At 45.8% G+C, this 25246-nt stretch overlaps 1 protein-coding gene across 1 annotated transcript in view; it reads left to right on the top strand.

The window, feature by feature from the left end:
- The window catches only part of LOC134949164 (tubulin-folding cofactor B-like), a 165517-nt gene that overhangs the window by 77387 nt on the left and 62884 nt on the right, over window positions 1-25246 (top strand). The window lies entirely within an intron of this gene.

Consider the following 25246-nt stretch of genomic DNA (forward strand, 5'->3'; position numbering starts at 1 on the left):
ACTTGTGATAAACTTACCCAGTTAACAGTATGAACAACAACAGAGCATCAGATAAACCAGATGCAACCATAAAATAACCCTTAGTTAAGCAATAACTATATACAAGTATTGCAGAAGAAGTCCGCACTTGGGACGGGCGCCCAGCATCCACTACGGACTACGAGAAATAGATTTACCGGTGAGTAAAATCTTATTTTCTCTAACGTCCTAGTGGATGCTGGGGACTCCGTAAGGACCATGGGGATTATACCAAAGCTCCCAAACGGGCGGGAGAGTGCGGATGACTCTGCAGCACCGAATGAGCAAACACAAGGTCCTCCTCAGCCAGGGTATCAAACTTGTAGAACTTAGCAAATGTGTTTGGACCCGACCAAGTAGCTTCTCGGCAAAGCTGTAATGCCGAGACCCCTCGGGCAGCCGCCCAAGAAGAGCCCACTTTCCTTGTGGAACGGGCTTTCACTGATTTTGGATGCGGCAATCCAGCCGCAGAATGAGCCTGCTGAATCGTGTTACAGATCTAGCGAGCAATGGTTTGCTTTGAAGCCGGAGCACCCAGCTTGTTGGATGCATACAGGATAAACAGGGAGTCAGTTTTCCTGACTCCAGCCGTCCTGGCTACATAGATCTTCAAAACCCTGACTACATCAAGCAACTTGGAATCCTCCAAGTCACGAGTAGCCGCAGGCACCACAATGGGTTGGTTCAAATGAAAAGATGACACCACCTTCGGCAGAAATTGCGGACGAGTCCGTAATTCTGCCCTGTCCATATGGGAAACCAGATAGGGGCTTTTACATGACAAAGCCGCCAATTCTGACACACGCCTAGCCGAAGCTAAGGCCAATAGCATGACTACTTTCCACGTGAGATACTTCAGCTCCACGGTTTTAAGTGGCTCAAACCAGTGTGATTTCAGGAAACTCAACACCACGTTAAGATCCCAAGGTGCCACTGGAGGCACAAACGGGCTGACTATGCAGCACTCCCTTTACAAAAGTCTGAACTTCAGGAAGAGAAGCCAGTTCTTTCTGAAAGAAAACGGATAGGGCCGAAATCTGGACCTTTATGGACCCCAATTTTAGGCCCAAAATCACTCCCGACTGTAGGAAGTGAAGGAAACGGCCCAGCTGGAATTCCTCTGTAAGAGCCTTCCTGGCCTCACACCAAGCAACATATTTTCGCCATATACGGTGATAATGTTTAGCCGTCACGTCCTTCCTAGCCTTTATTAGCGTAGGAATAACCTCATCCAGAATCCCTTTTTCTGCTAGGATCCGGCGTTCAACCGCCATGCCGTCAAACGCAGCTGTGGTAAGTCTTGGAACAGACAGGGCCCCTGTTGCAACAGATCCTGTCTGAGAGGCAGAGGCCATGTGTCCTCTGCGAGCATTTCTTGCAGTTCCGGATACCAAGTCCTTCCTGGCCAATCCGGAACCAAGAAGTATTGTTCTCACTCCTCTTCTTCTTCTTACGATTCCCTTGGGTATGAGAGGAAGAGGAGGAAACACATAAACCGACTGGAACACCCACGGTGTCACTAGTGCTTCTACAGCTATCGCCTGAGAGTCTCTTGACCTGGTGCAATATCTCTGTAGCGTTTTGTTGTGGTGGGATGCCATCATGCCCACCTGTGGCAGTTCCCACTGCCTTGCAACGTGAAGACTCCTTGATGAAGCCTCAGCTCTCCCAGGTGGAGGACGTGCCAGCTGAGGAAGTTTGCTTCTCAGTCGTCCCCTCCCGGAATGAACACTGCTGACAGTGCTCTTACGTGATTCTCCGCCCAGCGAAGAAATCTTGTGGCCTCCGCCAATACCACACTGCTCCTTGTGCCGCCTTGGCGGTTTATATGAGCCACTGCTGTGATGTTGTCTGACTGAATCAGCACCATTATTTCGCGAAGCAAGTTCTCCGCTTGACTTAGGGCGATGCATATGGCCCTTAATTCCAGGATATTTATGTGAAGGCAAGTCTCCTGACTTGACCTCCACCCTTGGAAATAGTTTTCCTTGTGTGACTGCCCCCCACCCTCGGAGGCTTGTATCCGTGGTCACCAGGACCCAGTCCTGAATGCCGAAACTGCGACCTTCGAGAAGGTGAGCACTCTGCAGCCACCACAGGAGAGACACCCTGGCCCTGGGGATAGGGTGATTAACCGATGCATCTGAAGATGTGATCCGGACCACTTGTCCCGTAAGTCCCATTGGAAGGTCCTCTCATGGAACCTGCCGAAGGGAATGGCCTCGTACGATGCCACCATCCTTCCCAGGACTCGAGTGCAGTGATGCACTGACACCTGTTTTGGTTTCAATAGATTGCTGACCAGTGTCACGAGCTCCTGAGCTCTCTCTATCGGGAGATAAACACTTTTCTGGTCTGTGTCTAGGATCATGCCTAGAAGAGTCAGATGAGCTGTAGGAACCAACTGCGATACTGGAATACATAGAATCCAGCCGTGTTGCCGTTACACTTCCAGAGAAAGTGATACGCTGTTCCGCGACTGCTCTCTCAATCTCACTCTTATGAGGAGATCGACCAAGAGTGTGATAATAGTGACACCTTGCTTCCGCAGGAGCACCATCATTTCCTCCATCACTTTGGCGAAAAGTCTCAGGGCCGTGGAGAGACCAACCGGCCACGTCAGAAATTGGTAATGACAATTCCGTACCGCAATTCTGAGGTTCGCCTGATTAGGTGGATAAATGGGGACACGAAGGTATGTATCCCTTTTGCCCCGAGACACCATAAAATCTCCCCCTTTTTAGGCTTGCAATGACCGCTCTTAGCGATTTCATCTTGCACTTGAACCTTTCCAGGTATATGTTCAGGGATTTTAAATTCAATATGGGTCTGACCGAACCTTCCGGTTTCGGGACTACAACATGGTGGAATAATAACCCCCTCCTTGTTGAAGGAAGGGAACCTTGACCACCACCTGTTGAAAATACAACTTGTGAATTGCAGTTAACCCTGTTACCCTCTCGCAGGGGGAAGCCGGCAGGGCCGTCAGTGAGGAGGCATCTTCTCCAAATCCAGCTTGTATCCCGGAGACACAATATCTATTGCCCAGGGACCTAATAGGGAGTGAACCCACTTGTGGCTGAACTTACGAAAGCGTGCCCCCACCGGGCCTAGCTCCGCCTGTGGAGCTCCAGCGACATGCGGTGGATTTTTGTAGAGGCCGGGGAGGACTTCTATTCCAGGGAACGTGCTGTGTTGTGCAGCTTCTTTTCTCTGGCAAGAAAGGACGCACCTCGGACTTTCTTGTTTCTTTGTTCGGAAGGCTGCATTTGATAATGACGTGCTTTCCTAGGCTGTGCAGGAATATAAGGCAACATATCAGAATCACCAGCTATAGCTGTGGAGACCAGATCCGAGAACCCTTCTCCACACAATCCTCAGCCTTCTATATGCCTCTTATGGCGGCATCTTCTGTCCTTGCATATTCTACAGGACACGTCAAGCAAAAATCGACATAGCTTTGACTCTAGGACCCAGTATACACGTCTCTTTGGGCATGATTTATATATATATATATATATATATATATATATATACATATATATATATCTTAAGATAGCATCTTTAATATATATCTCCATATATATAAATACGTATATGTACATACTAGGGTCTCAATAGTCCACGCCGTCACAGCGCTAAAAACCCATGCCGACCCAATCGCCGGTCTTAGTAGTGTACCAGAATGTGTACGCTATCTGCAGGATCCCTGAGAACAGCTGTTACGTCAGGGCTACCTCTTGGGCAAACGTGACACCCTAGGGGAAGATTCCCATCATATCCTGGCCCTAGTGGGGAAAGGATACTGCCTGAGAATTCTTTGTGGGAAGCTGCAGCTTCTTGTCTGGAGATTCCCGCTCTTTTTCCTCATGAAAGGAGGGAAATTTACCTCAGCTTTCTTCCCCTTAAAATGTGTACCCTTGTGTCAGGGACAGATGAGTCATCAGTGATATGCAAATCATCTTTTATTACAATAATCATATATTGAATACTTTTCTGCCATTTTGGCTGTAACTTTGCATTATCGTAGTCGACACTGGAATCACATTCCGTGTCGACATCAGTGTCTATTATTCTGGATAGTGAGCATTGTGAGACTCTGAAGGTCTCTGCGACATAGGGACAGTCATGGGTAGCTTTCCTGTCTGTTCTCTAATCTTTTGTGCAATAAATTCACCTTAGCACTTAATTACACATATCCAAACAGGTGTCTGCGTTGTCGACGGAGACACCTCTCACACACATATTTGCTCCATCTCCTCCTTATGGGAGCCTTTTACCTCAGACATGTCGACACACACGTACCGACACACCACACACATACGGGATGCTCTATTTGAAGACAGTTCCCACATAAGGCCTTTTGGAGAGACAGAGAGAGAGTATGCCAGCACACACCCCAGCGCTATATGTCCCAGGAATCACACAGTAACTTAGTGTTAACCCAGTAGCTGCTGTATATATTGTTTTTGCACCAAATTTATGTGCCCCCCTCTCTTTTTACCCTCTTCTACCATGCCGGGGAGAGCCTGGGGAGCTTCTCTCAGCGGATCTGTGGAGAGAAAATGGCGCTGGTGAGTCCCGCGATTCTGTGTAAAAATAATGGCGGGGGCTCATGCATATAACAGTGTCCAACTGTATATATGCTGCTTTTGCCAGGAGGTACTTAATTGCTGCCCAGGGCGCCCCCCCCCCCCCCTGCGCCCTGCACCCTACAGTGACCGGAGTGTGTGGGTTAGTATGGGCGCAATGGCGCACAGCTGCAGTGCGCTACCTCATATGAAGACAGGAGTCTTCTGCTGCCGATTTTGACGTCTTCTTGCTTCAACCCGCCGGCTTCTGTCTTCTGGCTCTGCGAGGGGGACGGCGGCGCGGCTCCGGGAACGGACGACAAGGTCAGGTCCTGTGTTCGATCCCTCTGGAGCTAATGGTGTCCAGTAGCCTAAGAAGCGCAACCTAGCCGCAATTAGTAGGTTTGCTTCTCTCCCCTCAGTCCCACGTAGCAGAGAGTCTGTTGCCAGCAGAAGCTCTCTGAAAATAAAAAACCTAACTAAAATACTTTCTTATTAGCAAGCTCAGGAGAGCTCACTAAAAGCACCCAGCTCTGTCCGGGCACAGATTCTAACTGGGGTCTGGAGGAGGGGCATAGAGGGAGGAGCCAGTGCACACCAGTAGTGCTAAATCTTTCTTAGAGTGCCCAGTCTCCTGCGGAGCCCGTCTATTCCCCATGGTCCTTACGGAGTCCCCAGCATCCACTAGGACGTTAGAGAAAACAGGAATTAGTGAAGGGGAAGCTGGTCTTTAAAGTGACATTTTAATGCTTTGCAACACACAGATGCCCAGCAAGATCCGCAAACCTTTAGGTGTAGAATGATTTTCTGGGGAAGTCCCCTGAACCAGAATGAAGGTGAACACTTACAGTGCATTTGGAAAGTATTCACATTGTTTAATTTGTTACACATTTTGTTATGTTACAGCCTTATTCCAAACTGGAATAAATTCATTTTTTCCCTCAAAATTCTACACACAATACCCCATAATGGCAACGTGAAAAACGTCTTTTTGAGATTCTTGCAAATTTATTAAAAATAAAAAAAATTGGATTTTAATACCTACCGGTAAATCCTTTTCTCTTAGTCCGTAGAGGATGCTGGGGACGCTTCAAGAACCATGGGGTATAGACAGGATCCGCAGGAGACATGGGCACTTTAAGACTTTGAATGGGTGTGAACTGGCTCCTCCCTCTATGCCCCTCCTCCAGACTCCAGTTATACGAACTGTGCCCAGGGAGACGGACATTTTGAGGAAAAGGATTTATTGTTAAACTAAAGGGTGAGATACATACCAGCTCACACCACCAAACACGCCGTACAACCTGGCATTTAACAGAATTCCAGTCAACGGCATGAACAAAGTCAGCAACAGGCTGACCACAACCAAAGCACAACCATTGTGTAACACAAGCAATAACTATTAAACAAGTACTGCAGATAGAGTCTGCACTGGGACGGGCGCCCAGCATCCTCTACAGACTAAGAGAAAAGGATTTACCGGTAGGTATTGTCAAAGTCAGAAAAATATCTCTATGCACACTACCATATTTGCACCTCACACAGGTCCGTGCTGCGCATGCGTGCGCTCTCCCGTACGTGCGCATACTCACAGTCGCGGGCACCCGCAGGCGCACGGTATGCGTATTTACGGTAGAGTTTATGTGATCGTAGCGTGCGACTCAATCGTTACATATTTTCACTATATAATGTATTTTGTAGATCATGGTCCCTTTGATAGATTCTGAAAGTTTAGTTAACATAGCATGTTCCTGAACAGAGATATCCCTCTTTGTATTGTACGAAGGGTCTAACAGGGGTCATACAGTGGTGTTTGGTACCCATCGGAAGAGTATTTAAATAGCAATATTCCGGTGTTGGTTTGGAGCGGATTAATCGCTCGTGCGAATAGTTATGGACATAAGAAGTTTATGTCCATTTACTATTATTTGTTCTTATTTAGTCATGCGGCGGGAAACTCAGTGTCCCACCCACCTGAACAGTTGGAAGCAGTCACAGCCCACCTGTATGAATCAACCTATGACCTTTTGTTATAATGCGAAGCCGAATTCCTGTGTCCAATGAACAATGAGATTGTAGGGACCATTGAATTGCATTGTGTGTGGGGCATAAATAGGCAGGCCGACCATATCCAGGTCACTCTCTTCAACGGTTCTCATTGCTGATAATCGGGAGCTGGATATCGAGGCGCATGCGATCGTTTCCCCTTGTGCGTAAGTGTTTCTCCGCAACTATATTGATCTTCTTGTTATTGTGGGCCAATTTCTCTCTCTCTCTCCCTTCTCCTCTTTCTCTCTTATTTTCCCTTAAATAGTATTGTATTGTATTGTATTTCCTGTGTAGTTATCTGGTTAGGTAGTCTATGTTATATTGTAGTGTATGATTTGTATTTGTATTAATTCTTTTGCAAGTATATCATTCAAAATATATATATATTAGGCGTTGGACCCTAAGCACGGTATCTGTGTAATTCTTATAGTGTTAAGTATTCTCAGAGCGTCGGTGACGCTCAAACAGCTTTTAAGTTAATAAGGTTACACTAGGTTGCATCTACACTTTATCTCTACACAAAGGTTTTACAGCATATTACATTGTTTATGGTTTAGATATAAAGGTTTAACATTGTGAGCGTCAGCGCCGCTGGTGATCTCCTCGTGGTCCCGAGCGTCCGCTACGCTATAGCGAATCATTAAGTTAGTCAGCAGCCAATAGCGTGCCTGCCAGTGATCTCTTGGCCGTGAGCGAACGTGACGCTTGAGCGTCTCGACTACGGCTAAGCGATTGTTACGCAACGTGCGTACCCTTACGGTACTTCATACGTAGATAGCGTACAGTGTTCTTAGACCTCATAAAGGGTATTATATAAGATAAATATTTAGCCTTATCAATTGGCGGCTCGTCCTGTCCTTCACATATCTGCACTAGGTAATTTCAGCAGACATTATCCAGCAGCAAAGGGCGGGAGATCATATTCCTCGTAGTGCTGTTTGGATAAGCGTCTGCTTCTCTTAGTAAAGGGTGCTGAAGGAATCCGGGAACCGGAGGTAAGAACAACACGCTAGTCTCTTTTAAAACTGTTTATTTTTCTGTCTTGCGTACACACGCACGCACATATATATCTGCATTTCTTTTTCATTCGTGTATTTTCGTATATCACTCTTCTGTTTGCCTTTTTATAATTGATAAACGTGCTAAGAGAGATTTGCCGCTATTTCATAGTTTAAGAGTAAAAAGGTAATATAGTTAAAGTATAGACAAACACAGCTGTGCCTGAGAGACAAGGCGAAGTCAGTGTGGTGCGTGGTAGATGATAAAGGATCATCTACATTGATAAACGTATAAATTGTGTTACGGTGGATCTTTGCTTTGCGTACACGTGTCTCTAACAAAGGACTGAGACTTGTGTACGCAACCCAAGGGCCGACGCACGCAGCGTATATTACGCAACGGAGCGTACGGGTACGCCCACGTAACTCAAATCACAAGCGTTAATTTTTTTCAACGCGATAAATAGCGCAACGCGGTAAATAACGCAAGGCGATAAATAGCGCAACGCGGTAAATAACGCAAGGCGATAAATCGCGCAAATCTATTTTAACATTCGAAATTTAAATTAACAGATCCTTCTCCTAATTTGTAACACATCTGGTCTAAAGAGAAATTTCTGCGCAGAAATAGAAATAGAAACAAAAGTGTATATGTAGATAGTGAAATTTCGGTGGTAACAGTAGAGGGCGCCAAACCACAGGTGACAATAAACTCTATTACAGAATTTTCAAAATATACAGTTTGTGATCTAAACAAATATAGTGATCATATAATGAATGATGGAATACGTTCCTTAGTTTCGCTTGATTTTGAGCGTGTAGAGAGTTCTTTTGCTCTCCTAGGTCGTCCAATCCTTATTCTTAGGATCTCTTATTAGCATCCAATGTCATATAAAACAAAAATGGAGAGAAATCTAGTGTAACACCATTTTATTCTCTTTTAAAAGGTAACTTCTTTAAAAATGACTCCTTTAAAAAACACATAAAAACATGACTCCTATTCCAATACAGATAGAGCACATGCAGCCGGTGTGCAGCTTGCTAAATGTGAGAATGGGATAATTACCAGATTGTCAGAGGAAACAAAGTCCTCGGTACCGCAAATGATCTCAAACACCAGTCGGCCTCCCGGGAAATGGCTTCCTGGATTTTTGCAGCAATCACCTCTCCCACACAAAGGAAACGCCACCTTCAACTGCGCCAACGCGTTTCAGGACTTGCTAGTCCCTTTCTCAAGGCTAGTGTGCTCACAACTAACAAATCTTTCCTTTTATTTACTGACTGACCAATAGAATCATTGATTAAAAGTGAATATGTCTCATGTGTGATGAAACATGGCCACCTCCATTTGTCGTACACGGTTGCCATAGCAACCTTCTCTAGTAACCTTTTTAACCCATATACAAAACAGTGAACGATATACCGCATATAAATCTTCCTTATTATACTATCCTCCCCCTCTTCTATACAATGAAGAAAGAGAATTAGAAAAGTCCATACGAGTGAGTTCTTTATCGTCCCGATACGTCACTTCCGGGTGGCTTACTCGTGACGTGTTTCCTCGTTGCTAGGCAACGGCTGTGTTCAGACAGAGCGTCGCGTCACTTCCGGTCCAGGCGCGACGTTGTTCTCTATCTAGAGAACAACGTCGCGCCTGGACCGGAAGTGACGCGACGCTCTGTCTGAACACAGCCGTTGCCTAGCAACGAGGAAACACGTCACGAGTAAGCCACCCGGAAGTGACGTATCGGGACGATAAAGAACTCACTCGTATGGACTTTTCTAATTCTCTTTCTTCATTGTATAGAAGAGGGGGAGGATAGTATAATAAGGAAGATTTATATGCGGTATATCGTTCACTGTTTTGTATATGGGTTAAAAAGGTTACTAGAGAAGGTTGCTATGGCAACCGTGTACGACAAATGGAGGTGGCCATGTTTCATCACACATGAGACATATTCACTTTTAATCAATGATTCTATTGGTCAGTCAGTAAATAAAAGGAAAGATTTGTTAGTTGTGAGCACACTAGCCTTGAGAAAGGGACTAGCAAGTCCTGAAACGCGTTGGCGCAGTTGAAGGTGGCGTTTCCTTTGTGTGGGAGAGGTGATTGCTGCAAAAATCCAGGAAGCCATTTCCCGGGAGGCCGACTGGTGTTTGAGATCATTTGCGGTACCGAGGACTTTGTTTCCTCTGACAATCTGGTAATTATCCCATTCTCACATTTAGCAAGCTGCACACCGGCTGCATGTGCTCTATCTGTATTGGAATAGGAGTCATGTTTTTATGTGTTTTTTAAAGGAGTCATTTTTAAAGAAGTTACCTTTTAAAAGAGAATAAAATGGTGTTACACTAGATTTCTCTCCATTTTTGTTTTATATGACATTGGATGCTAATAAGAGATCCTAAGAATAAGGATTGGACGACCTAGGAGAGCAAAAGAACTCTCTACACGCTCAAAATCAAGCGAAACTAAGGAACGTATTCCATCATTCATTATATGATCACTATATTTGTTTAGATCACAAACTGTATATTTTGAAAATTCTGTAATAGAGTTTATTGTCACCTGTGGTTTGGCGCCCTCTACTGTTACCACCGAAATTTCACTATCTAGCTTGCCTTTTTGGGGATAGGGAGACATCCCCTTCACCGGTGGTCACGGTTCAGGCAGCCGTCCCTGCGCATTGTTTAGGTGCTCCAAATTTTGTTTTCCTGTATTTAAAAGTGTATATGTGGTGAGTGAGTGTTTGTTTTTACAATTTTTGAGGTTGAACCACAAGAAAAGTCGAGTTCTCGTGAGGTACATGCGTGTAAGTGACGTACTGTTAGGTTCCTGGTGCTCAGAACAAGGGAGATGTTATGAAGCGAGTCCAGAGCACCAGGACGTAATGCTGGGAAAGGGGAATGGAAAGGGAATAGCCCCTGGCGCCCTAACTCCGTTGTCTCGCCCGTGTGGTCAGAAATCCCCTGCGAGACTATGGTTGCTTGAGCCCATGGCAGCCGCGTTTGAAGGGCGGATTATGTCTGCCCAACTCCGATGCCCCCTCAGGTCTTAATGGGAGACAAAGGGAAATCCGAGACAGGGTGATAACAAGGGGCCCTCTGATTAAACAACCAGGCCAGGGGCTACAAGCTAACTGACTAAACCTGAGGTATGTGCGGTAACCCGCCAGGGAAAAGGACAACCAAAATCCACTAGTCCGTACTCCTACCCAGCACCGCTGGATACCAGAGTGGATCTGTGGGAGCGGAATCCTCCGCAAAAGCTCCGGAACACAAATAATAAAAGATAAATAATTAAGCGGCCCAAGCCGCAACACACGGCTACGCCGTGACTCACGAACACCACTGGATGTTCAAAGGTGCTCAGTCAGGACTCCAGGAACAGATGACGACTTCCGAGTACAGGACAACTGAGAACAGGAACGACCGGATACAGCAGGACTGGAAACACTTTTAGCAAACAGATTCAGCATTCAGGAACTAGCAGGAACCAAGCTCAGAACTCAAGCAGACTGAAAACCCAGAAATATCACCAGCATCTGCGAACTGCAATCAGCCAGCATATAACAGAGAGGCCTAATTAATAATCCAGTGCAGCTGGCCTAATGCAGGACTCCAAGCTGACAAGATGCAATTAGCAGCCAGATGAGGCTGAACACATGGGAACAAGCTGCAATTGCACAGACTCACCAGCGGCAGCAGACAAGAGTAATCTAAAACAGAGCAATGGGAAATCCTGGCATGCAAGACAACTAAATAAACATAAAATAGAAATGAACCACTACCTGTGGTTCATAACAGTATCCCCTCCTTAAGGGTGAGCTCCGAGCACCCCATGACACCCACGGGGAACATAAACAGAAGTATAACATAAAATACATAACAAAAATGCAAAACAGGAATGAGCCACAGCCGTGGCTCATAACACGTACATGGTGGCTAGGGAGGCATCCCTGGTTAAAACATACAATTTGAGCATTAGAGTGTAGCAGACCAGGAGGTCATACTGTAACAGACCAGGAGGTCATAGCAGACCAGCAGGTTCAGGTACAGCAGACAAGGAAGTCCGCTATACAGTCCACAGGCACAACACCAAGAAAGGGTTGGTGCAACACCCATATAGGCCATACAAGCTCTGGCTGAAGGAATTCGCAGCCGCAATTTTCGATTCCACATTAGTTGCTTATGTGCTGAACGATTGTACCGCACGTAATTGTGTGCATTAGTAAACCTGACCGGTACTATTTGTGTACGAAGGTCATAAACGCTATTTGTACATTCTAACGTGATTTGTGTAATTTTTTTTATTTTAAGGGAGGTTCGCTGCTCACTCAGGAACTATCCAACAACCAATAGTTACTGGAAAGAGTAAGTGTTCTTCGGATCACCCTCACAGGTTCCAGTAAATAGAGGTTCAGGTCGCAGGGGCCCTGGGTCGAGTACGCCAGCACCATATCGGTGTGATCAGGTCGTATTGGTCGGCGTGGGCGAGTGAGTGGGGTACTCGGTAAACCGCCACCGTCAGCCTATTTTGAACATTTTGGTTTGCGTAAGGGTTGGTTAAATAAAGCAACACCTTCGAACTATGGGGGCCACTTGTTCAGGTAGGGGGCGATCAACCTCGGTTCGGGTTGATTCAGTGAACCGACCAGTCGGGTCGGCAAGATACGTAATGTGTGAGAAATACGGAAGTCACACAGAAGCTTTATGTGATGAATGGGAGAGAATGACGGTACATGACGGGGAGAAATTCCCAAGAGTAGGTAGCTTCAGCACAGAAGTGTTAACGAATTTAAGGAGAAGGATATGTCTCATTAAATCAGCCAAGAGACGAATCAAGCATTATGATTATTTACAGTTGTGGCAACAGGAGGGTGACATACAGAGAGGATTGGCTCAGGCGGCGGGATCTGGCTCGATCAGAAAACTGATAGCCACGGCCCCACCGCCACCATATATATCGGGAGAAAAATTGGTTGCGGAGAATGACGCATTAAGGTGTAACACACAAACACTTAGCAACTGTGTAAATGTTAAAGATAATGTTAACCAATTAACCAATGCAAGTATTAACCCGTGCAAGTTGTACCCTGTTTTGAACTTCCCTCAGGAGTGTGATCAAGAGGACGAATCGGCAACAATTTCAGCGCTCTCTCTAGCAGCCACCATAGCAGAGACCACTGTAGGCACAGCTCAACCCCCGAGATTAGTAACGAAAGCCCCTAGCGGAGGGATAGGTGAGGTCGTATCAACGGGTAAGTACGGCACCATACACTATGCTGAAACTATTTCACCACAGCCTGTAGAATCTACACAGGATGAGGTTGTTAGAGTTAATCCTGTTAAGGTAATAGTAGTTCCAAATGGGAAAACAGACACTTCAGGAGTCACTCCTGTTAGGAACATTGCCATGTACAGCCCATTTTCCCGAATGGAATTAAGGACCATAGTGTCGGAATTCCCTGACCCTAGAAAAGACTTAGTTGCCAGCCAAAAATACATCAGAGACCTAGGTAACACGTTAGAGCCCGAACAGAGACTGGCAAGCCTCTGGTAGCTCCCAATTAACTCCATCACAAGTAGTTGCTGCCAGCGGGATTCAGGGAGGTCACCATACCCAATAGGGGTGTGGCCATACCTGTAATCTGCAGCCAGTAAAATTGATTGCAAGTCTTGGAAGTGAACCAGAAATTGCAATCAATGTAGCTGGTAAATCATTAAACTTTCTTGTAGACACAGGGGCGGCCAAATCAGTGATAAATTCGACAGTGGGCATGAGAACCACTGGTAAGACAATTCCAGCCATAGGGGTAACGGGAGTAGTCCAGCACTACCCTGTTAGCAAACCAGCCGAGATTACAGTAGGGCCTTTACATACCAAGCATTCCTTTTTGCTGGCTGCATCGGCACCGACTAATCTCCTGGGAAGAGACTTACTGTGTAAAATGGGGTGCGTCATTTATTGTACTCCTGAAGGTGTATTCTTGGACATACCTGAGAATCACGCTCAGGAAGTGCGAGACATGTTAGACTCCCCGTCAAAATTAATGTCACATACCATTATGACAAATAGGACTCCCTCCCAAGTAGAAATGACATCTCAGATACCAGAGTCACTTTGGACTAAAGATGGACAGGACACTGGATTAATGGCAAACGTAGCTCCGGTAGTTGTACAAGTAAAAGATGGTAGGATAGCTCCAAAAATCCCACAGTACCCTCTGAAGCCAGAGGTGGAGTTAGGAGTGTATCCCGTAATAGAGCGCTTGCTACAACAGGGCATTCTGGTAAGAACGTCCAGCACTGCCAATAGTCCCATCTTCCCTGTTAAAAAGAGTGGGGGGAGGGGTTACCGACTAGTGCAGGATCTAAGGGGGATTAACAAAATAGTTGAGAGTCAGTTCCCCGTAGTGCCAAATCCAGCTGTCATCCTAATGCAAATCCCTCCCACTGCCAAATTTTTCACTGTTATTGACCTCTGCTCCGCTTTCTTTTCGGTACCTCTGCACCCTGACAGTCAATATTTGTTTGCATTTACATACAGAGGAGTCCAATACACATGGACTCGATTACCACAAGGATTCATAGATAGCCCAAGTATATTTTCTCAGGCTTTGCATGATTGTTTACAGTCTTTCCAACCAGTGAGTGGATCAGTATTAATACAGTACGTGGATGATCTACTACTGTGTTCTGATTCATTGGAAGCATCCCTGAAGGATACGAAACAGCTCCTGTTTCATCTTTCAGACACAGGACACAAGGTTTCCAAAGACAAGTTGCAATTATGCCAAACTAAGGTAAAATATTTGGGACACTGTTTAACACAAGGACTGAGACACCTGACCGCTGATAGAATTCAAGCAATTAGAGACATGACTCTGCCACAAACCCAGCAACAGATCAGAACATTTTTAGGAATGTGTGGGTATTGCCGTAACTGGATCCCAGGGTTTTCCATCCTAGCGTTACCCTTGCAGGAGATGGTCTCCTCAAACAAACCTGATCGGATTTCGCATACAGACGAGTCTGAGACAGCATTTGAGAGACTTAAACAGTGCCTAACGCAGGCACCAGCATTAGGTATGCCTGACTATGGGAAACCCTTTGAACTATACGGAACAGAAAGTGCTGGTTGCGCGGCAGGCGTACTAACCCAAAAGCACGGTGATGCCAGCAGGCCGGTAGCATATTACAGCGCTCAGCTAGATACGGTAGCGCGATCCCTCCCCACATGCTTGCGAAGCGTTGCTGCGATAGCATTGCTAGTAACGAAAAGCGAAGACGTCGTGCTAGGTCACAACCTCACAATTCATACACCACATGCAGTGTCAGCCTTGTTAAATTCTGCACAAACCAGACACGTCTCATCAGCGCGGTTTACAAGATGGGAATTGGCACTAATGGCCCCCGTAAACATCACCATAAGGAGATGCAGTGCATTAAATCCTGCAACATATCTCCCAGGTGTGCCTGGACAGGCACAAAGGGTGGAGGATGAGAGTGGTGGGGAAGGAGGATTTAATACAAAGGAAGACACTCATGATTGTATGGAATATTTGACCCAAAATTTTACCGCAAGGCCTGACATCAGTGACAACCCACTGGAAGATGTAGAACTTACGTTCTACACGGACGGTAGTTGTCATAGACAGTCAGACTCGGGAGACTTGTGTACTGGATACGCAGTCGTAGATGACCAAGGCACCATAGAAGCGGAACCGCTAGGCCCACCTCACTCAGCCCAGGTTGCTGAACTGGTCGCCCTAACCAGAGCATGTGAATTGGCTAAGGGCAAATCAGCCAATATCTACACCGACTCTAGATACGCATTCGGGGTAGTCCATGATTTCGGAGCCCTATGGCGCCTCAGAAATTTCATGACGGCAGCTGGTACATCGGTAGCGCATGCAGCTCACATAAAAAGGCTTTTAACAGCGATACAGGAACCCGACAGAGTGGCTGTTATCAAATGTAAAGCACACACATATAGCCAAGACCCAGTATCACTTGGTAACAGCCGAGCAGACGAAGCTGCTAAATTAGCAGCTGCTACCCCCAGACAGACAGACACCACACAACTGATGGTATTTAATACCATCAACACACAGAAGTTGTGTGAGATGCAAAATTTGTGTTCCACACAGGAAAAGGCAGTCTGGAAGGCAAAGGGATATGGTCAGGAGTCCTCAGGACTCTGGACGGATGGACACGGTAAACCAGTGGCCCCCAAAGCATACCTTCCATGCTTAGCTGAGGCAGCTCACGGGCTGACTCATCTGGGCAAGGAAGGGATGTGCAAGTTGGTAAGAGCATATTGGTGTGCCCCAGGATTTTCATCTCATGCGAGTAAAAGGGCAATGTCATGCCTTACCTGTCTGAGAAAGAACATCGGAAAGGCAATACCTACAGAACCATCTCATATCCCACCTGCCGGCGGCCCTTTCCAGGTAATACAGATTGACTTTATTCAATTACCCCCTTGTCGAAATTTGAAATATGTACTTGTTTGTATAGATGTTTTCTCAAATTGGGTCGAAGCATTTCCAGCGGCCACAAATACCGCTATGTTTACTGCTAAGAAAATTGTGCAGGAATTTGTATGTAGATATGGTATCCCTAGAATTATCGAAAGTGATAGGGGTACCCATTTTACAGGTGATGTCTTTCAAGGAATGTGTAAATTGATAGGAATTGATAGCAAGCTGCACACTCCATACCGTCCACAGGCGAGTGCGAAAGTGGAAAGAGTGAACAGCACTATTAAAAATAAACTGAGTAAAGTGATGGCAGAGACAGGATTGACATGGCCAGAAGCTTTACCCATTGTATTGTACAGCATCAGAACCACTCCCAGGTCCCCTCTTAATCTATCTCCCTTTGAAATCTTGTTTGGTCGACAACCGCATGTTATGATTAACCCTCAGGATGATTTGAAGTGTAACAATGAAGTGACTGTAAAATACTTGATTAACATGAGTAAACAGTTGAGGAATCAAAATGATAATCTGAAGTTAGTGATTCCTGATTTACCAGATAGTAATTGTCATGACATTGAACCTGGGGATTATGTAATGATACGGAATTTTCTACGCTCAGGTTGCCTTATTGACAGATGGGAAGGACCATACCAGGTCTTATTGACTAGCACTACAGCATTGAAGGTTGCTGAGAGAGAGACTTGGGTTCATTCGTCCCACTGCAAGAAGGTTGCTGATCCAGAGAGGCCCCGTGATAAGGAACAGACGGTAGAGGTTGTATCACTGGAGTGTCTGTTCCAGGAAGATTGAGGCGGCACCTGAGCATTGAAAATCACAAGACCAAAAGCAGTTGTCGATCCCCTGTTCCCTTTTATTGTTTTTCTCCAACTTCCCATCCCCTCTCCCTCAAATTATTTTTTTCCCCCTTCTCATTCTTCTCCGTTTCCTCCTACAAGATGGACTTGCCCCAAGAGACTGTGATCCGGATTTTCCTGTTGACCATGATGTTGACCAGAGCAGTCTGTTCCGGCGAGAGTACCATGGAGGTCGAGAGAGGTTCTGGAATGGGTTCTGATGACAGAGATGGAGGCGTAGTTTTCCAAGAACAACATAATCAACAAGCAAAGGCGAGTATCAGAAAACGATCCGATAGCATTGACCATAGAAGGAATTGTGAAGGATTGTTAGCTGAAGAAAACTGTATCTGTCGGCTCTGTAACAATGTCATTGAGGATGTGTGCATAAAGAAATGCCAATCCAGTTTTAATATCCATATGGACCGGCATCCATTGAGTGACTATCACTCCTTAGTGGGTAGTGTGTTAAATAAAACAGATTGTTGGGTATGCTCTCAAGTACCTCAAGGTCATAGCAAATCAGGGCTAGTACCATTTCCTTTAACGTTAGGGGAGGTACTTGAGTTAAGTGGTGGGAGACCGGTGGACAGGAGGTTTAATATCTCCAGCCCTCCTAGTTTGAAGCTCCACCAATACCATGTGGATAGGTCCCTAGTATGTTTTAACATCTCCAATCCGCGAAAGCCGGGAAATTGGGAAGTGTCATGGAGTAATCAAACCATGACCTTTTCGCATAGAGCAGATAGAATGCCTACAGATACAGAGCTTATACGCCACATAGCCAGTAGAGGAAAATCTTTCCGGTATAGGTATACCTTAGGAAATAGGATTACGAGAGTTGGAGAGGTATCACCAGGATACTGTGCACATATCGTACAACCTGATACGTGTACTAAGCAGATGGAAGAATTAGGGTTAGGAGATTTCACATGGAAGGTGTGTAATATGGTTATGTCCTACTCCGTCCCATATGTTCTCCCCGATGATGCATATTTCATATGCGGGAGAAAGGCGTATAAGTGGCTTGCCCCAAACTCTGAAGGATTGTGTTATATTGGAAAAGTACTGCCTGAAGTAATGACTGTATCACATGACAAAATGAAAGACATACACCGTGTTGCCCAAACCCCTTATACTCACACCCATTACGAGCACGTAGTTAAACGGCACCTGATAGAAAGAACAGAGCATCCGGCCTCTGACATGATCCATGAATCCACCGGGATTCAGTTTCTAATCGCGTTAGATATCACTCGCACCGCTAGAGGAGTGTTGAATTATAAATACATATCTGCGCTCGCAAATTTGTTAGATAATATCACTGAAATGTATGATGACACGTTTAGGTATACTGGAAGGGAACTTCAAGCTTATAAAACAGAACTGGTACAGCATAGAATGGTTCTTAATTACCTCACAGCAGTGACAGGCGGATATTGTGTCACACTGGCAACACAATACGGCGTGAAATGTTGCACATATATTACGAATAGCACCGAGGACCCGGCCGAGGTCATAGACCAAAAGATGGACGATATTCTCCAACTGAAGTGGGAATTTCGCAGGAGACACAATCTCACTCTTGCTACTGTAGGTAATGAGCTGACTGGTTGGGTGTCATGGTTGAACCCGCGAAATTGGTTCTCTGGTTTAGGAGACTGGGCTCAAGGAGTCATAATGGATGTTGGGAAGTTTCTCCTATGTATCTTAGGTGTTATCATAACGATTGGTTTGATATTTAGATGCGGTCAGGCTTTAATGAGGTGCAATCGTCGTACTAGGGTAATGAGTTTAAGGAGTGAGGAAACTGTAATTCCAATGGACTTGATTTATGACCCAAATGTAGAAACAATGATGTGATGAAAATGCGATTTCAACGGTCCGTTTCTTTCACCTGTTTTTCCGTTTCCTCCAAGGTAAAAAGACCCACTTGGACGAGGAATTTGATGAGCCGATATACAGACAACAGAGGGATTAAAGAAGAAGTTTTGACAACCCGATACACAGATTTTTGATGAACTATGCCATGGATCCCCAGTTTCCCTAGAAATTTTAAAATTACGCTAGCCCAACACTTTTGTAAATCCATGGACATTGACAGCTTTTGCTCGCACCTTATGGGCAAAAGCACAAAGAAGACTGCATTCAACAGACACCAAACAAGACCTCAATCGACGAATGTACATTTACCTGACATAGAATACCACCGCATTTACCGTAATTATGTCTTTTCTTCATTTCTACAACCCTCAGGTAATGACACACATAGTCGATAGGGAATACAGGCACAGATATCAGCAATCACATATCTCCCCCATTCATGTATCATCAACTAAAATGTGCTCCCCCCATTTTGTTACAACCAAAGCCGAAAAGAGCTCGGTAAAGTTTGACAGCCCATCCACAGACCCGTACCACGGGATAAGAAGGAATTCAAATGTATACTTCGCAATACCTCGAAGCTTGATGTACCACACGTACGGCACGATGATACATGACCCCCCAAACATGGACTCATACACACATGCTTCTGCTATCTCACTAGGTCATACCCTTTTCCTACCTTCTCCTCTCCTCCCCTACCCAACCATGTAAATGTATTAACCCCTGACATATATTTTTCTCTTTTGAAATGTTTTAGAAGGTGGCAGTTATTATTGACTGCCAAAGGGTGGACTGTCAAAGTCAGAAAAATATCTCTATGCACACTACCATATTTGCACCTCACACAGGTCCGTGCTGCGCATGCGTGCGCTCTCCCGTACGTGCGCATACTTACAGTCGCGGGCACCCGCAGGCGCACGGTATGCGTATTTACGGTAGAGTTTATGTGATCGTAGCGTGCGACTCAATCGTTACATATTTTCACTATATAATGTATTTTGTAGATCATGGTCCCTTTGATAGATTCTGAAAGTTTAGTTAACAAAGCATGTTCCTGAACAGAGAGATCCCTCTTTGTATTGTACGAAGGGTCTAACAGGGGTCATACAGTGGTGTTTGGTACCCATCGGAAGAGTATTTAAATAGCAATATTCCGGTGTTGGTTTGGAGCGGATTAATCGCTCGTGCGAATAGTTATGGACATAAGAAGTTTATGTCCATTTACTATTATTTGTTCTTATTTAGTCATGCGGCGGGAAACTCAGTGTCCCACCCACCTGAACAGTTGGAAGCAGTCACAGCCCACCTGTATGAATCAACCTATGACCTTTTGTTATAATGCGAAGCCGAATTCCTGTGTCCAATGAACAATGAGATTGTAGGGACCATTGAATTGCATTGTGTGTGGGGCATAAATAGGCAGGCCGACCATATCCAGGTCACTCTCTTCAACGGTTCTCATTGCTGATAATCGGGAGCTGGATATCGATGCGCATGCGATCGTTTCCCCTTGTGCGTAATTGTTTCTCCGCAACTATATTGATCTTCTTGTTATTGTGGGCCAATTTCTCTCTCTCTCTCCCTTCTCCTCTTTCTCTCTTATTTTCCCTTAAATAGTATTGTATTGTATTTCCTGTGTAGTTATCTGGTTAGGTAGTCTATGTTATATTGTAGTGTATGATTTGTATTTGTATTAATTCTTTTGCAAGTATATCATTCAAAATATATATATATTAGGCGTTGGACCCTAAGCACGGTATCTGTGTAATTCTTATAGTGTTAAGTATTCTCAGAGCGTCGGTGACGCTCAAACAGCTTTTAAGTTAATAAGGTTACACTAGGTTGCATCTACACCCTATCTCTACACAAAGGTTTTACAGCATATTACATTGTTTATGGTTTAGATATAAAGGTTTAACATTGTGAGCGTCAGCGCCGCTGGGGATCTCCTCGTGGTCCCGAGCGTCCGCTACGCTATAGCGAATCATTAAGTTAGTCAGCAGCCAATAGCGTGCCTGCCAGTGATCTCTTGGCCGTGAGCGAACGTGACGCTTGAGCGTCTCGACTATGGCTAAGCGATTGTTACGCAACGTGCGTACCCTTACGGTACTTCATACGTAGATAGCGTACAGTGTTCTTAGACCTCATAAAGGGTATTATATAAGATAAATATTTAGCCTTATCAGTATTAAAATCCTATTTTCTCATACGTCCTAGAGGATGCTGGGGACGCTTCAAGAACTATGGGGTTTATACCAAAGCTCCAGAACGGGCGGGAGAGTGCGGATGACTCTGCAGCACCGATTGACCAAACATGAGGTCCTCCTCAGCCAGGGAATCAAACTTGTAGAAATTAGCAAAAGTGTTTGAACCCGACCAAGTAGCCGCTCGGCAAAGCTGTAACGCCGAGACCCCTCGGGAAGCCGCCCAAGATGAGCCCACCTTTCTCGTAGAATGGGCCTTCACCGATTTCGGCAACGGCAATCCCGCCATAGAATGAGCATGCTGAATCGTATTACAGATCCAGCGTGCAATAGTCTGCTTGGAAGCAGGAGCCCCAATCTTGTTGGGAGCATACAGGACAAACAGAGCCTCCGTTTTCCTAATCTGAGCCGTTCTGGCATCATAAATTTTCAAAGCTCTGACGACATCGAGAGACTTCGATTCCGCTAAGGCTGCAGTAGCCACTGGCACCACAATAAAAAAGTTCATGTGAAACAATGAAACCACTTTTGGTAGAAATTGCTGACGAGTTCTCAACTCCGCTCTATCTACATGGAATATCAAATAGAGGCTCTTGTGAGACAAAGCCGCTAATTCAGACACCCGCCTTGCGTATGCCAGGGCCAACAGCATGACCACTTTACAAGTGAGGAATTTGCGCTCAACCTCATGTAAAAGGTTCAAACCAATGAGATTGCAGGAACTGCAACACCACGTTAAGATCCCATGGTGCCACAAATGGGAGGTTGGATGTGCAGCACTCCTTTCACAAAGGTCTGAACTTTTGGAAAGGAGGCCAATTCTTTCTGAAAGAAAATTGACAAGGCCAAAATTTGTACTTTAATGGAGCCTAACTTTAGGCCCGCATCCACACCTGCTTGCAAAAAATGGAGAAAACGCCCCAGCTGAAATTCCTCCGTAGGAACCTTCTTGGATTCACACCAAGACGCATATTTTTTCCAAATACGGTGATAATGCATCGCCGTTACTTCTTTTCTAGCCTGAAGTAGTATGGGAATGACTTCACTGGGAATACCCTTTCGGGCTAGGATTTGCCGTTCAACCGCCATGTCGTCAAGCGCAGCCGCGGTAAGTCTTGATACATGCACGGTCCTTGCTGTAACAGGTCCTCTCGTAGAGGAAGAGGCCAGGGATCTCCTATGAGTAATTCCTGAAGATCTGGATACCAGGCCCTCCTTGGCCAGTCTGGAACAATGAGTATCGCCTGAACCCTTGTTCTTTTTATGATCTTTATCACCTTTGGAATGAGTGGAAGTGGACGGAACACACAGACCAATTGAAACACCCACGGTGTCACTAGGGCGTCCACCGCTATTGCTTGAGGGTCCCTCGACCTGGAACAATATCTCTGAAGTTTCTTGTTGAGGAGAGACGCCATCATGTCTATTTGAGAAATTCCCCAACAAATTGTTACTTCTGCAAAGACCTCTTGATGAAGACCCCACTCTCCTGGATGGAGATCGTGTCTGCTGAGGAAGTCTGCTTCCCAGTTGTCCACGCCTGGAATGAAGACTGCTGACAGAGCCTTTGTGTGCCTTTCCGCCCAGCAAAGAACTTTTGTGGCCTCCGCCATTGCCGCTCTGCTCTTTGTTCCGCCCTGGCGGTTTATGTACGCCACTGCTGTTATGTTATCCGACTGAATCAAGACGGGCAGACCGCGAAGAAGATGTTCCGCTTGCAGAAGGCCGTTGTAAATGGCCCTTAATTCCAGAATGTTTATGTGCAGACAAGCTTCCTGGCTTGATCAATTTCCCTGGAAATTTTCCCCCTGTGTGACTGCTCCCCAGCCTCGGAGACTTGCATCCGTGGTCACCAGGATCCAATCCTGGATCCCGAACCTGCGTCCCTCTAGGAGGTGAGAACTGTGCAGCCACCACAGGAGAGAGATTCTGGTCCTGGAAGATAGGATTATTTTCCGGTGCATGAGCAGCTGAGACCCGGACCACTTGTCCAACAGGACCCACTGAAACACCCTGGCATGGAACCTGCCAAACTGAATGGCCTCGTAGGCCGCTACCATCTTCCCCAGCAACCGAGTGCATTGATGAATCGACACTCTTGCTGGTTTCAGAATCTGTTTGACCATGTTCTGGATTTCCAGAGCCTTATCCACTGGAAGAAAGACTCTCTGTAATTCTGTGTCCAGAATCATACCCAAGAATGACAGCCGTGTTGTCGGAACCAACTGTGATTTTGGCAAGTTTAGGAGCCAACCATATTGTTGCAGAATTGTCAGGGAGAGCGTAAAGTTTTTCAGTAATTGCTCCTTGGATCTTGCCTTTATCAGGAGATCGTCCAAGTACAGGATAATTGTGATTCCTTGCTTGCGCAGGAGAACCATAATTTCCGCCATTACTTTGGTGAAAATCCTCGGAGCCGTGGACAGACCAAACGGCAATGTCTGAAATTGGTAATGACAATCCTGAACAGCAAACCTCAGGTAAGCCTCATGTGGAGGATATATGGGGACATGTAAGTAGGCATCCTTTATGTCGACCGACACCATAAAATCCCCCTCCTCTAGACTGGAGATCACTGCTCGGAGAGATTCCATCTTGAATTTGAATTTTTTCAGATAGAAATTGAAGGATTTTAGGTTCAGAATCGGTCTGACCGAGCCATCCGGCTTCGGGACCACGAACAGGCTCGAATAAAAGCCTTCTCCCTGCTGTGACGGGGGTACCGTGACAATGACTTGATTTTGATACAGCTTTTGTATTGCAGCGCATACTACCTACCTCCCTTTCCGGAAGATAAGCTGGCAAGAGATTTGAAAAATCGGTGAGAGGGCACGTCTTGAAACTCCAATTTGTACCCTTGGGCTACTATTTCTAATACCCAAAGATCCAGGGCTGAGCGAACCCAAACCTGACTGAAGAGTTGGAGACGTGTCCCCACCGGTGCATTTGGCAGAAGCCGGGGAGGACTTCTGCTCTTGGAAACCTGCCACAGCAGGTGACCTTTTTCCCCTTCCTCTTGTAGCAAGGAAGGAAGACCCTCGTCCTTTTTTGTATTTATTGGGCCGAAAGGACTGCATCTGATAGTGGGGCGTTTTCTTTTGTTGTGCAGGGACATAAGGTAGAAATGATGACTTACCCACGGTAGCTGTAGATACCAGGTCAGCGAGGCCGTCACCAAACAAGACACCACCTTTATACGTCAGAGACTCCATAGCTTTCTTAGAGTCAGCATCAGCATTCCATTGATGAATCCACAATGCCCTCCTAGCCGAGACTGCCATGGCATTGGCCCTTGATCTCAAAAGGCCAATATCCCTTCCTTTAGGTAGGCTGCAGCGTCCTTGATATAAAAGAATGCTATCCCTATCCAGGGAATCTATATCAGATGACAAGTTATCTGCCCACTTTTCAATAGCACTACGCACCCATGCCGATGCAACGGCAGGTCTGAGCAGCGTACCCGTAGTGACATAAATGGATTTCAATGTATTTTCCTGCTTACGATCCGCAGGATCCTTTAGGGCTGCCGTGTCAGGAGACGGAAGCGCCACCTTTTTGGACAGACGCGATAGAGCTTTGTCCACAGTGGGAGTTGACTCCCACTTTTCCCTGTCCCCAGAGGGGAACGGATATGCCACCGGAATTCTCTTGGGAGTCTGTAACTTTTTGTAAGGATTTTCCCAAGCCTTTTCAAAAAGAGTGTTCAGTTCATGAGAGGGAGGAAACGTTACCTCAGGTTTCTTTCCTTTATACATGCAGACCCTTGTATCAGGAACAGCAGGGTCTTCTGTGATATGTAAAACGTCTTTTATCGCCACAATCATGTACTGAATGCTCTTAGCCAGTTTAGGATTCAACCTGGCATCCCTATAGTCGACACTGGAGTCAGAGTCAGTGTCGGTATATGTATCCACTATCTGGGTAAATGAACGCTTCTGTGACCCCGAGGGGGTCTGGACTTGTGACAATGCATTCTCCATGCCTGGTTCTGAGACTCAGATTTATCTAATCTCTTATTCAATCGAGTCATATTTGCATTCAAAACATTTACCCAATCAGCAGTCGGCGATGTCGACAGGGTCACTCCCACAGTCTTTTCTGTCCCCACTCTAGCCTCCTCCTGGGAAGAGCACTCAGCCTCAGACATGTCGACACACGTGTACCGACACCCACAACCAC

The sequence above is a fragment of the Pseudophryne corroboree genome, chromosome 8, assembly GCF_028390025.1.
Source record: "Pseudophryne corroboree isolate aPseCor3 chromosome 8, aPseCor3.hap2, whole genome shotgun sequence".
NCBI classification, from domain to species: Eukaryota; Metazoa; Chordata; class Amphibia; order Anura; family Myobatrachidae; genus Pseudophryne; species Pseudophryne corroboree.